Source organism: Centropristis striata, unplaced genomic scaffold (genome assembly GCF_030273125.1).
Source record: "Centropristis striata isolate RG_2023a ecotype Rhode Island unplaced genomic scaffold, C.striata_1.0 Scaffold_27, whole genome shotgun sequence".
Classification (NCBI taxonomy): Eukaryota; Metazoa; Chordata; class Actinopteri; order Perciformes; family Serranidae; genus Centropristis; species Centropristis striata.
The window spans coordinates 322,502-339,410 of NW_026739043.1; positions in this window are offsets into that span (position 1 = coordinate 322,502).

The following is a 16,909-nucleotide window of genomic DNA, read 5'->3' on the forward strand; positions in this document are numbered from 1 at the left end:
GATTAGAGATACCCCGAGACATATCACTTACCCCCAGTATTTCAGCGAAAATGATTAAAAAAAAATAGATAAAATGGAAGAAGTGGTTAATCAGTTTAATAATTATTTTGTAAACATTGGACCAAATTTAGCGGAAAAAATACCTATGACAGATACCTTACCTCATGATACACTTATTAAGAGAAACACAACTTCCATCGATTGTGATGACATTGACATAAAAACTGTTAAAAGGGTAATTAAGGGAATCTCTAAACCATTAGCACACATCTGTAACCTGTCATTCCAAACTGGACAAGTTCCTAATAAAATGAAAACAGCCAAAGTCATACCGATGTACAAAACTGGCAATAAACACCACTTCACAAATTATAGGCCAATCTCTGTGCTCCCACAATTCTCCAACATTTTTGAAAAACTTTTTAATGATAGATTATGCGAATTCATAGATAAAAACAAATTACTCACAGACAGTCAATATGGCTTCAGAGCAAACCGGTCAGCAGCACTAGCCTCAACAGAACTCACAGAAGAAATCACTAACTCCACGGACAATAAGAAATTTGTGATCGGGACATTTATAGACTTAAAAAAAGCATTTGATACAATAAATCACAATATATTAATTACAAAACTAGAACAATATGGGATCCGGGGGGTAGTTTTGAATTGGGTGTGGAGCTATTTAGAGAGAAGGCAACAATTTGTGATGATGGATGGATGTAAGTCAGAATGCTTGGACATCGTGTGTGGGGTTCCGCAGGGGTCAGTGCTGGGACCAACGTTATTCAACTTGTACTTAAATGATATTTGCAATGTATAGAAATATCTGAAGTTCATACTTTTTGCAGATGACACAAATATACTGGTTTCTGGGGAAAATTTGCAGCAACTTCTGTCCACAGTGACCACAGAGATAAGTAAACTAAAAAACTGGTTTGACAGGAATAAGTTATCTCTAAACCTAAATAAAACTAAATTTATGATATTTGGAAACTGTAAAAAATCGGAAAACATTCAGGTACAAATAGAGGGCGTAAACCTCGAAAGGGTATATGAAAACAAATTTCTAGGGGTAACCATCGACGACAGAATTTGCTGGAAACCTCATATAAAATACATACAAACCAAACTATCAAGAAGCATTTCAGTCCTGTCCAAAGCTAAGCACTTCCTGAATAATAAATCACTGCATATTCTTTATAACTCATTAATATTACCATATTTGCATTACTGTTCAGAAATCTGGGGAAACACATTCAAAAGCTCTTTACATCCGTTGTGTATTCTTCAGAAGCGAGCCATTAGAATAATCCATAATGTAACTTATCATGAACATACTCATCAACTATTCATACAGTCCAAAACTCTCACATTTCCTGATCTGGTTGAATTCAAAACTGCCCAAACAATCTTCAAAGCCAGAAATAATATGCTACCAAAAAACATACAGGCAATGTTTTCTGAAGGGGAGGGAGGGTATAATAATAATAATAATAATAATAATAATAATAATAATAAGCTAAGGGAACAGCTAAACCTCAAGGTCCACCGCACACGCACAACCAAAAAGAGCTTTTCATCATCTTTACAAAGTAGAGACATTTAGAAAAGCCTCTGTAACATGGACATATGTAGACTGTAGTTTTGTTATACACATGGTAATTGTATTTATGTTTATAATATTTATATTTATATAGTAATTTACAATATACATCTATAGGTATTTACAATGTAATATAAATTGTTTATAGTATATATATATATAATAGATATAATAATAATAGATATAATAATATTTGTATGTGACTATATTGATTATTCATATATATATATGTATATAGATATAGAGACCTGTTAAGGGGTAGGACTAGATAAGTTTTTTTACTTCTTCCTACTCCCTTTCGAGCTTGCAGAAAGTGTCTGTTTTCTCAATTTTTTTTTTTGCTTTATTGTTTTGTTTTTTTATTTATTCATCTATTAATACTTAACATTTTTCAATCAACTTTACACCAACAGTAGGTCAAATATTAGGTAAAGGTATTTTCCCTGTATGTTGTGTTTTTGTTCATTGTGGGTAGAATTAATTGTTTTTCCTTTATACCCATTAGATTCGAAAGGCTCTGGAGAGACGTTTCTGTGGGAGTGCTTGATCTCTTCTCCACCATCTTTACCAACCTGGAGAGAGAAGGCCTTCTCCATCCTGACAGTGAGATCCATCTCTATGCTCTGACTGGTGCTTTGTGCCCCACATACAGAAGCACCTTCAGTTTCTCCAGTCTACGCACTGAGGGCAACCAGTCACCGCTGGCAACCAGTCACCGCTGGCAACCAGTCACCGCTGCAACCAGTCACCGCTGCAACCAGTCACCGCTGGCAACCAGTCACCGCTGGCAACCAGTCACCACTGGCAACCAGTCACCACTGGCAACCAGTCACCACTGCAACCAGTCACCGCTGCAACCAGTCACCGCTGCAACCAGTCACCGCTGGCAACCAGTCACCACTGCAACCAGTCACCGCTGGCAACCAGTCACCGCTGCAACCAGTCACCGCTGCAACCAGTCACCGCTGGCAACCAGTCACCGCTGGCAACCAGTCACCACTGGCAACCAGTCACCACTGGCAACCAGTCACCACTGCAACCAGTCACCGCTGCAACCAGTCACCGCTGCAACCAGTCACCGCTGGCAACCAGTCACCACTGCAACCAGTCACCGCTGCAACCAGTCACCGCTGCAACCAGTCACCGCTGGCAACCAGTCACCACTGCAACCAGTCACCGCTGGCAACCAGTCACCACTGGCAACCAGTCACCACTGCAACCAGTCACCGCTGGCAACCAGTCACCACTGCAACCAGTCACCACTGCAACCAGTCACCGCTGGCAACCAGTCACCACTGCAACCAGTCACCGCTGGCAACCAGTCACCGCTGGCAACCAGTCACCGCTGGCAACCAGTCACCACTGCAACCAGTCACCGCTGGCAACCAGTCACCACTGCAACCAGTCACCGCTGGCAACCAGTCACCGCTGCAACCAGTCACCACTGCAACCAGTCACCGCTGCAACCAGTCACCGCTGGCAACCAGTCACCGCTGCAACCAGTCACCGCTGGCAACCAGTCACCACTGCAACCAGTCACCGCTGGCAACCAGTCACCGCTGGCAACCAGTCACCGCTGCAACCAGTCACCGCTGGCAACCAGTCACCACTGGCAACCAGTCACCGCTGGCAACCAGTCACCGCTGGCAACCAGTCACCGCTGCAACTGTGGACTCGCCATGAGCATGAGGCGCAGCAGGGCCCCATACAGGTCTAATTCTCTTTTACTTTAACTTTTCATTTCCTACAAGGGATATTGTCAACATTATTTCCACTTTATGTTCATTATAAAGTGCATGTATCAGTAGCAAAATGTAACTAATAGTGGCCTATTGTTCAGCAAATACATGTGATGGATTTACACTGCCTGTCATTGGCACTTTCATCACATACCCAGGGGGCAAAACCCATATTTTTTGGAAAACTGACACGGAATGTTGTAAAAGGTTTCACACCAGAAATGATATCTAGGACCTTCAAGGATCACAACCTGGGTGGACAACCCGGTCAACTAGCTACTGGAAAGCTACAGGGGGCCAAAATCCCCCTTTTGGGGACATTTTCCTGGCGAAATTTTGTAAATGCAAATATTTAGGTACTACAAAGGCATAAATAGTCCTACAACTTTAAAATTTGGCAGAGAGTATCCTGACACATAGGGGAAAGCAGGAAAAAAAGATGCTGGGGTTTACTGCAACTCTAGTTTAAGATATCACCCTCAACATGCCAAAAAAGACAAAAAAAAGTACTGTTCGCCTGACAAATGCTCATGAAAATTCATATTTTTCAACACTTTATGAGTCCAAGATGGCCTTTCTACTAGCTACTTGAAAGCCATAGGGGGGGTCCAAACAATGCAACCCCTATTGTGAAAAAAGAGTCAATTATGCAGATCAGACTCCATTCTATTTCTGAGTGGTTATTTGGAGATAGATTTGGAGAGATCATTCTATAAAAAACTGAGCCAACCTATCGAAAGAGCACAAAATACACTTTCAGATGATGCCTTGGTTAAGCAGCTTGGTTCCCACTAAAGCTACATGAGGGAACTGTGCATTTTGTGGTCTCCCCAAAATGAACAAGCAGTGCACTTGTGGTCTTCTGGATTGCTTGCTGTTCAAAATAGGTAAATATGCTTAAAAAATTATTTCTTTATAAAATACTGAAGGATTTACATTAATATTACATACAGAAGGACAGTATGTATGTTTGCCACCTATGCTAATTTTAGATTTTTTGATGTTTCAGAAACTGAGAACTGTTTCAGCTTGCTAGCAAGCTATTAAGCTAGCAGCTAACATTCAGCTAACATTCTGAAAGAAACTGTAAGTCCCTTGTACTGTATTTTTCATTTTATCAATATATATTTTATATATCTATATATATATATCTATATATATATATATGTTTATCACTGATTGAGAGTATTCCATGTGATGTACCAACCATTTGTTGCAGTGCTGTATGGGATTGATGCCACACCATGATGTACACGATGAAACATCTATACTGTATTTAGCACAAGTAAAGAATAGAGTGAGTATATTGAGACAGGCTGCACTACATATGCTTCAATATATTTTTATAGAACATTATATTCAGTGGTGGCTAGTGGTGAAATTGATTGGGTGGGTTAACAAATTAATTATAAAGTAAAAGTAACTCTCTCTCTCTCTCCCTCTCTCTCTCACACACACACGCGCGCGCCGTGATCCACCTCATTCATGTTAGCGCCTGCCATTTTTCTTCTTCTTCTTCTTCTTCTTTTTCTCTCCCATCTTGTCATTGGTCTGAAAACAGCAGTATTGGGCTAAATGAAATCAGCCCAAATGACAAGTAAGTCACGGGGGAGTGAAACGACACCTGTCAATAAGTTACCGGCCACCAGCCTGCTTCTAATTGGTCAGAACCGATCGGCCTGTGGGCTGAATGAAAGTAGCCCAAATGGACAGCAAATGGAGAGGGCGGGACATGGACGGGCCTGTCAATCATTTACACCCGGAAAATAAATTAGAGCACCCATTTAGAGATATCCATGTTTTCCTTTTAACTATTTGGTGCTTTTGCCACTTTAGATTTGACTAAAACTACATTACATTACATTACATTACATTACATGTCATTTAGCAGACGCTTTTGTCCAAAGCGACTTACAATAAGTGCATTCAACCTGATGGTACTAGACATAGACCACAGGAATCGAGTAAGTACATAACTTTAAGAGCTAACTGTCATTGCTACAGGAGTGCTATATGTTAAAGAAGAGAAAAGAATAAGAGTTTTTTTCTTTTTTTCTTAGTATATCTGTTAGGTGACCATGACTTAACCGAGGTATTGTTGGAAGAGATAGGTCTTCAGCCTGGTGGAAGATGTCCAGGCTGTCTGAGGTCCTGATGTCGGTGGGGAGCTCGTTCCACCATTTGGGAGCCAAGACAGAGAAAAGTCTGGAAGTGGTTTTGAGGCGAGTTGACCCACGCAAGGTGGGAGTCGCCAGCTGTTTGGCTGATGCAGAGCGGAGAGGACGGGCAAGGGTGTAGAGTTTGATAAGGTCCTGGATGTAAGTAGGACCTGAACCGTTAGCAGCAGAGTACGCCAGAGCTAGAGTCTTGAAGCGTATCAGCCACAGGTAGCCAGTGGAGGGAGGGAGGAGGGGTGTTGGTGAGAAAATTTGGGAAGATTGAAGACCAATCGAGCAGCTGCATTCTGGATGAGTTGCAGAGGTCGGATGGCTTTGGCAGGCAGACCTGCCATGAGGGAGTTGCAGTAGTCCAGGCGTGAGATGACCAGTGCCTGGACCAGGACCTGAGCTGCCTTCTGGGTGAGAAACGGGCGGATTCTCCTGATGTTATGCAGCAAGAATCTGCAAGATCTGGTGGTGGCGGTGATGTTTGTGGAGAGGGACAGTTGGTTGTCAAGAGTCACGCCAAGGTTTTTGGCGGTTTCTGTGGAGACAACCACTGTGTTCTGGACAGTGATGTGGAGGTCAGAGGTCAGAGCCCTTCCCTGGGAGGTAAAGTAGCTCAGTCTGTCCCAGGTTGAGTTTGAGGTGGTGCGAGGACATCCACTGGGAGATGTCGGCCAGACATGCAGAGATACGTGCTGCTGCACGTGTTTCAGACTGGGGAAATGAGAAGATTAGCTGGGTGTCGTCGGCATAGCTATGGCAGGAGAAGCCATGCGAGTGGATGAGGGAGCCAAGGGAGTTGGTGTAAATCGAGAAGAGGAGCGGACCAAGGACCGAGCCTTGAGGGACCCCGGTGGTGAGTAGACAGGGTTCTGAAACAGAACCCCTCCAAGTTACACGGAAGGTGCGGTCCTCTCTAAAGCAGTTTCAATGTTTATTTGTAAAATTCCTATTTAAGGCATTACAATTCTTAAACCTAATTAAAGAAATAATAAAATAAAGGAACAACAAACTAAATACTATGAATAATAAAAACAATATGAAATAAAATAATAAATGATCAAATCTAGGAAGATAAATACAATACACCAAAATAACCCAATTGGCTTGGGACACACACCAGGATTTGATCAACCCTGGCTGGGCCTCTCCTCAGGTGAGGGTGTCCAGTGAGAAATGGCCGAAACACCCTGTGATCCTGGGGTCCACTGCTGAGGATGTGTCTCACAATTAGGACTTAGTCCACATAGGATATAAACCAAATGAGATCTCATCCCAATATAGGGCAAATAATAAAACCAATAAATAAGGTTATAAGCTCATCAGGTGAGTTCATACAATATCCCAATACAGGGAAAACAATAAAACCAATTAACCAGGATACAGGTGTTTATATGGTGGATAAGGGTAATTCATAACCTTACAGGAGTTGCTGAGTCGCCTCGGACAGGGGGAGGTGGCATGGAGAGTGCACTGATGGCTGCCGCGCCTCACGACGCGTCGCCATCCTAATTTCTCACCCCTAACCCTAACCCTCACCCTAAAATAAATCAATTAATCAATACATATAATTTAACAATTTAATGTAATACACACCTCGACCAGCAGGGGGCAAAATTCACTCTGCAGGTCACTAAAAACTAAGGGTAATAATATAACTCTAAAAATAAATTAAATACAGGAATAAAATGTAATTGTGTAATTTATTGCAATACACACCTTGACCAGCAGGGGCAAATGCGCTCTGATTGGACATTGCAATCTCTTAACTCAATAAGCACATTTCAAAATACTACATAATATTAAAGAATAAAAACATGGATTAAATTTACAATACAAATTAAAAAGCATATATGTAAGAGGTAAGTATTATATTATTACTCTGAAGATAAATTATAACTCTGAAAATAAATTAAATCCATAATGAATACATTATTAAAGACATAATGCAATATAAAACTTGACCAGCAGGGGGCAGAAATCACCCAGCAATTCTTCTAAAAGGTAAGTCTAATAATATAACTCAAAAAACAATTCAATTCATCAATAAAATTACAATTTTTTGGGGGTGCAATACATACCTCGACCAGCAGAGGGCAAACCTCGCCTATAAGAACAATACTAAAGGCATACAGCCTCTCAACTCAATAAGAATACAATAATAAAATAGATACATAATAAAATAAAAAATAAAATAATAATATAATAAAATAAAAATAATATAAAATAATAATATAATAAAATAAAAATAAAATAATATTAAATAAAAATGAAATAAAAATAAAATAAATAAAATAAAAATGAAGTAATAGAATGAAAAAATAATTAAAAATATAATAAAAATACAATAATATTGAAATAAAAAACAATATAATAATATAAATGAAATCCAAAATCGAATACTATGAAAATACAAATGTTAAATAGACAAAATATAATGAATTATAAAAGGAAGAAAAATAAATAAATAAATATAATACAACAAAATCACCTAATTGGCTTGGGACACACACCAAGGTTTGATCAACCTTGGCTGGGCCTCTCCTCAGGTGAGGGTGTCTAGTGATAAATGGCCGAAACACCCTGTGATCCTGGGGTCCACTACTGAGGATGTGTCTCAAATTCTGGACTTAGTCCACATAGAACCTTATGAAAAACCAGATAAGATCTCATCCCAATACAGGAATAATACTGAAACAAACAAAACAGAATAAATGTCCACATGTGACTCCATACAAAAAAAGTCTCCACATCTTCATACAAAGGAGGTTTCCAGATCCTAATAAAAACCTCCACCAAGTCGAAAAGAAAAAAATAAATAAAGGATAACAAATGATGAAAAAAATACTCTCAACAGGATAAAAGTCCACATGGGACTCCATACAAAAAAAAAAAAGTCTCTACATCTTCATACAAAGGAAGTTCCCAGATCCTAATACAACAAAAAGGTGATGTACAAACTGGAGTATACCTCCACCAAGTCGAAAAGACAAAAATAAATAAAGGATAACAAATGAAGAAGAATACTCAAAACGGAATACACGTCCACATGTGACCTCAATGAAAAAAGAAAAGATTCCACAGCCCAATACAGGTAATGAACAAAACAAGTGCTTATTATTATTATCATATAATTCCTCATTATATATCATTATATTACTATATGTTATTATACATTAATTCTTATATTTCATATATTTTTTATTATATATTAATTAGCATATATTTATTATATATCATATATTATATATTCTAATCTAAGATATCTTTTCCAAAGCAGACATCAACAAGCAGAATGATGAATAGACAAAAATAGGCTAATTCTAATCGTAGTTTATAGGGGTAGTGAGTGATGAGAGGATGACATGCGACGGCCAGTGCACTGCCTTTGACTCTCCTTAAACTGCCCAGTCGTCGGACGAAGCAGGGAGAATCATTGAGATAACTCATAAAACCTAACCCTAACCCTAATCCCAAACCTAACTCTAATCTTAATCTGAACCCTAACCCAACCCTAACCCTAATCCCAAACCTAACTCTAATCTTAATCTGAACCCTAACCTAACCCTAATACCAAACCTAACTCTAATCTTAATCTGAACCCTAATCCTAGTCTGTTTTAACCCTAACTCGGATGTTCTACCCTAACCCTAACTTTCTTACCCTAAAACCTATCCCACACCCAAAACCTAAGTCTAATTTCATTGGGCTTGCAAGGGTCAAAATTATTTACAAAGGGGGAATTCATCATTAATAGTTGATTTATTAAAAATTCGTTGTTGTTTAAAAAGGGTTAAAAATGTTTTAAAATTGGTGGGATTACTCATAGTATTGGCATTGGAAGGGTTAAAAGTTTTTGATTTTATAAATAACTAATATACATATAAATAAATACATTAAAAAACTCATTCAGTGGTTTAAAATTGTATATAAATATGGGTTAAAATTCATGTGATGTTGGTGATTTTGGCATTTAGGGGGTTAAAAATAAGTTAAAAACAGTTAAAAATGGAATTTGGCATTTACCGCTAGGACGGTACAGTTTAAAAACTAATAAATAATAGTCAAAACCAAATATTTACATTTAAAAACATAGATTGGCATTTACCGAGAGGATGGTATTGTTAAAAACCCTATTAATAATGATTAAAAACTAAAAATTGCATTACTGCGAGCTAAAAAGTTAAATTTACACTTTCCGCGAGGATCAGAATAATTTTATTTTTTTTACTAAAAACAAAAATAAGGATGTTTAAAACATTTTAAAATCAATGCTGCTGTTTAGTTCTTAGTGTGCCTTACCTGAGGAAGACCCGGACAGGGTCGAAACGTCGTTTTTTGTTAAACTTAATTTGGCACACCTTCTTTTGTTGTTTAGTTTTATAAATCATTTTTAATTTAAAAAATTCATAAAGAAAAAAAAACCAAAAAGGTTTTTTTAAAAACCACATGATGGACGGTTGTCCAGTACGGCAGGAGAGGCCGGCGCAACCGTCAACCCGCCATGGATCAGGGTGGCGGAAGGTCCTGGGGGATGGACCGTGCACGTGCCCCCTACTATCGGAGGGGGACCCAACGTAGTTCCCCTAACCCTTGGGGAAAAAAAGGTTTTCAGCCATACCTTTGATATTTGCCACTGTTTGGTCTTTGTCAATAGAGAGATGCCTCGTTCCTCCACCACTTACAGACTTCACCTGTTTGTACCTTTCCTCTTCCTCATCAAAATCCATCCAGCCAACCTCAAGTCGTCTCACTTTCCGTTTGGCATTTGTATTTCCTGCCAACTTAGATGATCTCTTTTTTGGAGGCATCCCCTCAGCTCCAGACAGTCTTTGTCGTAGCCTTGAAAGTATGGATTCTTTCCTGGATGGTGATTTTTGTGACAGTGCTGCTTGTCTGCAGAAGGCCACAGTGGACACTCTGTCACTGTCTGTCATTATCGGAATGACGGTTTCATCAATCTGAAAAAATAAAAGATACTCCAAGTCAATAAATAAATGAATTAGTACATACAAATGCATAATATAGAATGCCAATGGTTGTTCAAAGGAAGAATATAGCTATCTTGGTGGTATAAGGGTGTAGTTATTCACATCATTAGTTTTTCATTTTATCTAGCCTACTTTTGATAACATTAGTTTTTGATAATGATGCAGATATTTTTTTCAACATGAGATGACCGAGAACTATTTAAAATGATTGTGTAAACATAGTTGTTTTTTTTCCACAAGATGTATTTGATTACATTCAAAATTAAAACATATAGCATTTTTTAGAGTGTGCATCTGAATTTGTGCATTGAGCCTATCTGTTCTGGTGGGACCATGTTCTACCCAAACCTTCAGTCAATATTAATCTTCTGTTTGGAAAAAAATACACACACACACACACACACACACACGGCAAGCAAATACAGCAGCTGCAGTGGCTTTTCATCTTCAAGTTTCTGGATCACATCTTCTTCAAGTTTGCGCCCCATCAAAAAGTCTCGCAGCCGAGTATCCATAGTTGACCTCTAAACCACAGGAAAGCAAAATGAATTACCAAGTAGCTTTAACAAGTACCAGATTTAAGATTCTATGATTCCAACTCACCCATTGCCCCATGTCCCCGCTACTATTATTATGTCGCAAAAAGCAACACTGTTGCTGCAAATACAGTGTAAATGAATATATTTATTTGACCACTCGGTGCACTCTCTGTGCCTCCTGTTTATTTCTGGTGACAGCTGCACAATGTAGAGCTCTGACACTTTAAACTTGATGCAGCTGATTCAAACATTATATTGAAGAACTGACTTTAGCTCTGACACTGTCCCATGAAATCACTTTAGTCTTTGCCAAATCAAAGTGAAATTATTTTTATTGATCAGATATTATCTGTGGTAATAATAGATTGAGCAATTTTCTAATCAGTTTTCTATGAGCTGTCATATCGGACTTCAGCAAATCAGGACCAAGCATAAAAACATCATCAAAGTCAAGAATTATAGCACATTTCATATGCAGGACAAATGTCCAGAGAACACTACAGGCACCTTCAGTAGTTCAGTCAGAGCAACAACAACCTGCTACAACACAAACTAGATTCTGGTCACTAAGAGGCTGTCGGTTCCCTCGGCAACACGATACATACAGTAGCGCTACTGTAAGTGCACGGCTTCGTTGGGTGGCACCATTAAAGGCTGCGGCTCATACAGCCTGTGTGTTCCCTCAGCTGAGAGTCTGACACACATGATGCTACTAGGAGATGACCAGTGAAAGGCTCTGTTTTAGCTGATTTCAAGCTGAAACTCTTAACAACATTTGGTCTGGACCAGGTTAGGTCTGCAGCATAAGTTAGCATGGTGACCTAGCCAGGTTAAAAGAGAGACACCTTCGTGACACAGAAAACTCTGTTTTGTTGTGCTAATGTATAGCCGTAAACTCATTTGCTGCAGCCAAAGTGTAGTAACAGGATGAGGATAACAAGTCTGTTACAACGGGTAGCCTATCTGCTGACGTCTCACCGACTGACAAAGTATCAAACATAGGCCTAATTAAATTGCCTAAATGCGGGATAACAAGATATTGAACAGAATAAGAAAAGAGACTCACCTTAAGGACATCACGAAGGCTATTGCAGTTCCTAGAGTAGAGAAGGTGCACTCGATTCGTGTACCCAGCTGTCCAGGAATGATATTAATATTATTAATTAGTATTTCGTGCGCACATTATACCCACTTCGTGGCCACAAATTAGTATTTTGTGGCCACAAATTAATATTTTTCTTGCGCACATTATAGCTATATTGTGGCCACAATTTAATTTATTTTTTTCCCATGTCATGTCTGGGGCTCCGTAAAAAACAGACACAAAATGAAAAAAAAAAACTAAAGTACTTTAAAAAAGACACAAAATTATTTTTTAAAAAGACACAAAATTACTAAAAAAAAGACACAAAATTACAAAAAAAAAGACACTAAATGACAGAAAAAACCCTAAATTACTTTAAAAGTATTTTAAAAGACACAAAATTCCTAAAAAAAGACACAAAATTATTAAGAAAAGACACAAAATGACAGAAAAAAACTAAATTGCTTAAAAAAGAAACAAAATGGCAAAAAACACACAATTATTTTAAAAGAGACACAAAATGACCAAAAACGGTAATTAAAGGGACCTTCCACACACAACACGGTAAAGTGCCATTCATATAAAACTCACATTAAACTTTCATATCAAGGTGGGGGCCACAAAATATCGTCACAAGGGCCACAATTGGCCCGCGGGCCGCCAGTTTGACCCCCTGCCCTAGTGGATGGATGTAGAACTGCAGGAGGTTCAGGCCTGCAGTTCTGACCTCTTCTATCTCACCACAGCGCCCCTACTGGACGGCTGCAGAACTGCAACTAAATCACCCAAGCAACACTTTCTGAAATAAGTTACACTTGTTTTATAATTTACAATTTAAAATTTTACTCCACCCAAATTAAATTTTAAAATTAATTTCCCTCCAGAAATCAGCCTGATCCTGATGAAGCTGTAAGTCTTTAAAGGTTTATTACACCATCAGTTCTATCATTTTAAAGGTTTATTACACCATCAGTTCTATCAGTTTAAAGGTTTATTACACCATCAGTTCTATCAGTTTAAAGGTTTATTACACCATCAGTTCTATCAGTTTAAAGGTTTATTACACCATCAGTTCTACCAGTTTAAAGGTTTATTACACCATCAACACTAAACAGTTGAAGACTTAAATATAAAATACTAACAAATCAAATCAAATCAATTTGATTTGTGATTTTGGGCTATATAAATCACAGATTTGCCTCAAAGGGCTTCACAGACTGTACATGGTACGACACCCTCTGTCCTTAGACCCTCACATCGGCCAGGGAAAAACTCCTTTAAAAAACCCTTTTAGCAGGGGAAAAAGAAGAAGAAACCTCAGGGAGAGACAGAGGAGGGATCCATCTCCCAGGACGGACAGACGTGCAATAGATGTTGTTGTACAGGTCAACAGAGTAGAGTATAGTAGATAGAGGTTGGGGGGGGGGGGGGGGGGGGCAATAGAGAGAGAGAGGAGCAGGAGTTCTTGGGGGGGGGGGGGCATTCCCATCTGGGGCCGGACCAGATCCACAGCAGTGAGACCAGCAGGAGTGATGGAGCAGGACCACAGCTCCACACCCTGTGAAGAGAGAGCAGAGAAAAGTGCGAGTATTCTGGGAAAATAAAAGCTTGTGTCATGTATTATTGGGACATCAGAGAGACAGAAAGAGGGCCCCGGTGTATCGTGTCCCCCGACACATTGGGCCTATAGCGGCATAACTAGGGGCTGGTCCAAGGCCTCGGCCAGCCCTAACTATAGGCTTTGTCAAAGAGGAAAGTTTTAAGTTTACTCTTGAATAAAGAGAGGGTGTCTGCCTCCCGTACTGACACTGGGAGATGATTCCACAAGAGAGGAGCTTGATAACTGAAGGCTCTGGCTCCCAGTCTAGTTTTAAGGACTTTAGGAACCACAAGTAACACAGAATTTTGGGAGCGTAGTGCTCTAGAAGGGTAATATGGCATTATGAGGTCTTTAAGATATGATGGCGCCTGACCATTTAGAGCTTTGTAAGTAAGAAGAAGGATTTTGAACTCAATTCTGGATTTTACAGGGAGCCAGTGCAGCGAAGCTAGAACAGGAGAAATATGATCTCTTTTCTTGGTTCTTGTTAGTACACGAGCCGCAGCATTTTGGACTAACTGAAGAGTTTTAAGGGATTTATTGGAGCAGCCTGACAGTAAGGAATTACAGTAATCTAACCTTGAAGTAACAAAAGCATGAACTAATTTTTCTGCATCCTTTTGAGACAGGATGCGTCTAATTTTTGTAATATTACGTAGGTGAAAAAATGCAGTCCTTGAAGTTTGTTTTATATGGGAGTTAAATGACAGATCCTGATCAAAGATAACTCCGAGATTCCTTATGGTGGTATTGGAGGCCAGGGTAATGCCATCGATGCTAATTAAGTCTTTAGATAATGAGTTTCGGAGGTGTTCGGGTCCCAGCACAATCACTTCCGTTTTTTCCGAGTTTAACATTAGGAAGTTGTGGACCATCCAGGTTTTTATGTCTTTAAGGCATGCATTTAGTTTGGCTAGCTCATCAGTTTCACCTGGCTTGATTGATACATATAACTGAGTGTCATCAGCATAACAATGAAAGTTAATTGAATGTTTTCTAAGTATATTACCTAGAGGGAGCATATAAAGGGTGAATAAAATTGGTCCAAGCACAGAACCCTGTGGAACACCGTGGTTAACATCAGTGCGCACGGAGGATTCATTATTCACATGAACAAACTGGAAACGGTCTAATAAGTACGATTTAAACCAGCCCAGTGCCGTTCCTCTAATGCCAATTACATGTTCCAGTCTCTGTAATAGGATACGATGGTCAATTGTATCAAATGCAGCACTCAGATCTAGTAAGACAAGGACTGAGACAAGTCCATTATCAGAAGAAATTAAAAGGTCATTTGTAATTTTTACCAATGCTGTTTCTGTGCTATGATGAATGTTACTTTATTTAGGCTGAATGACGATAAAAATCTTGAGCTTTTGTTTCAAGAAGGGGACTTTTTTATTTGTCAAGCTTGGGGGAGAAGGCAGAATATTTTGTTGAAGAACGAGCTGTAAAAAACATCTAAATCTATCATTTTACGATAAAATGTTGAGCCAATGCAGCTGTTTTTTGGGTGTCCTGTAAACCCACGAGCGCTGGGTATTATGTGTGCCTGACACAAAAAGAGAATAGAACTGAAAGATTGATTGATTTCCTTCCTAACATTGAATCTTTTTTATTTTCCCAGAATGCTGCTGTGGAGTCGATGGAGATGGATACAACCAGTGGCTCTTAGAGTTGGAACCATTCAAAATAGCACAAGTATGAATAATTATTTTACAAATTCTGTTTTGTACTCTTGCCAATTCATGCCACATGGACAGAAGTTTGTTAAAATTAGTTATTGCTCAATTTCAAGATTAAAAGTGATCAGATGAATTTTAAATCCATTATTAGCTGAAATGCTTTGTCTCATGCTTATTTGTGTGGAATTTGAATTTCATACAAAAGAAAATCAGTTAAGCATGAGATGTTTTTTCATAAAAGCAATGTAAATTCTTGTTGTTGTTTCTTGTTGCTTTTAAGTTGCTGCATGTAGACATGCTGACAGGCGTCACTTGCATGTGGTCAAGCACACTTCCTGTTTGTGCCACTGAGGTTATAAAAAATGTAATTCATGCACACACAAATTATACTTCACAAATAAATGCAGTATGTCATTTTGTTTCCTGGGTTTTTTTTGTATTTCAATGTATTTATTGTTTTCAAAGAACATTAACACCCACTGACAAACATCACACAAACATTAGATGAAATATCTATGACAAAGGCAAATGGGACCAGACAATAAAAAATTAATTTAAATAGGAATTAGCGTTGAAATAAAAAAGTAAGGTAATAAAAACCTAAACAATATTTGGGCCGGAGCAATGTTTTTAGAAATTGCACCGTTTTCATAGACTCTCTCAATGTCTCTGTTCTGTGTAATCTCTAAAATTAAGTTTGATGTCAGCAAGCATGCAATAACGCTACAAAAAGGGTACTAATAGGAAAAAGGAATAATCTGTTCATGAATGCATAAACTGACAGCTTCCCAAAATAATACTGTTTACAAGACTGGAGCGCTGATTTTGTTTGATTAAACAGAATTATGGAAATCAAAATTTTCTTTCTGAAAAATATAATCTTTATATGATCTTGTTGTGGCCCCAGAAACCTGGCCTTGTAGTTCAAGAGAGTTCAAGTGAAGTATGGTGGTCCTGAGGGAGTTCAGTGATGTAGAGAGGGAATAAAAGTTTAAATGTCCTGATGATCTGTGTGATCTACTGCTACACCTACAGGACGTTACACTCCTGTCCTGTACTTGTGCTGATGTGTAGTCTATAAACCTAAATGTGTGTGTGGATAATCTGTTCATAGCCACATCCTAAAGAAAAGTAAAGAGAAACCTGTCAGCCTGCTCTGGCTACAGGAAGTCAATAGACTGTGCTAAAGTGCTCTTTGTTTCTTTAGGCTTCACTTCCATCAAGCCCGTCTCATTCGATGTTTGTAGTTATACAAACAAAGAATAATAATTAACGGATAACCCAGGTAATTGTTAGCCAGGATTCTGAGGTCATTACGACCCATTTTGATGTTTGTGTGAGGCAGGGACCTCTAGTGGCCACAGTTAATATGACAAGCAGAAAGAAGAAACTGAGGCAATGTAGTATAAAGGATAAGAAAGTCCATTTAGGGTGGATGGATCAAACAAAGACAGGACTTTGTAACAGTAGACCACTAATCGTGGCAGCATTTTTATTTAA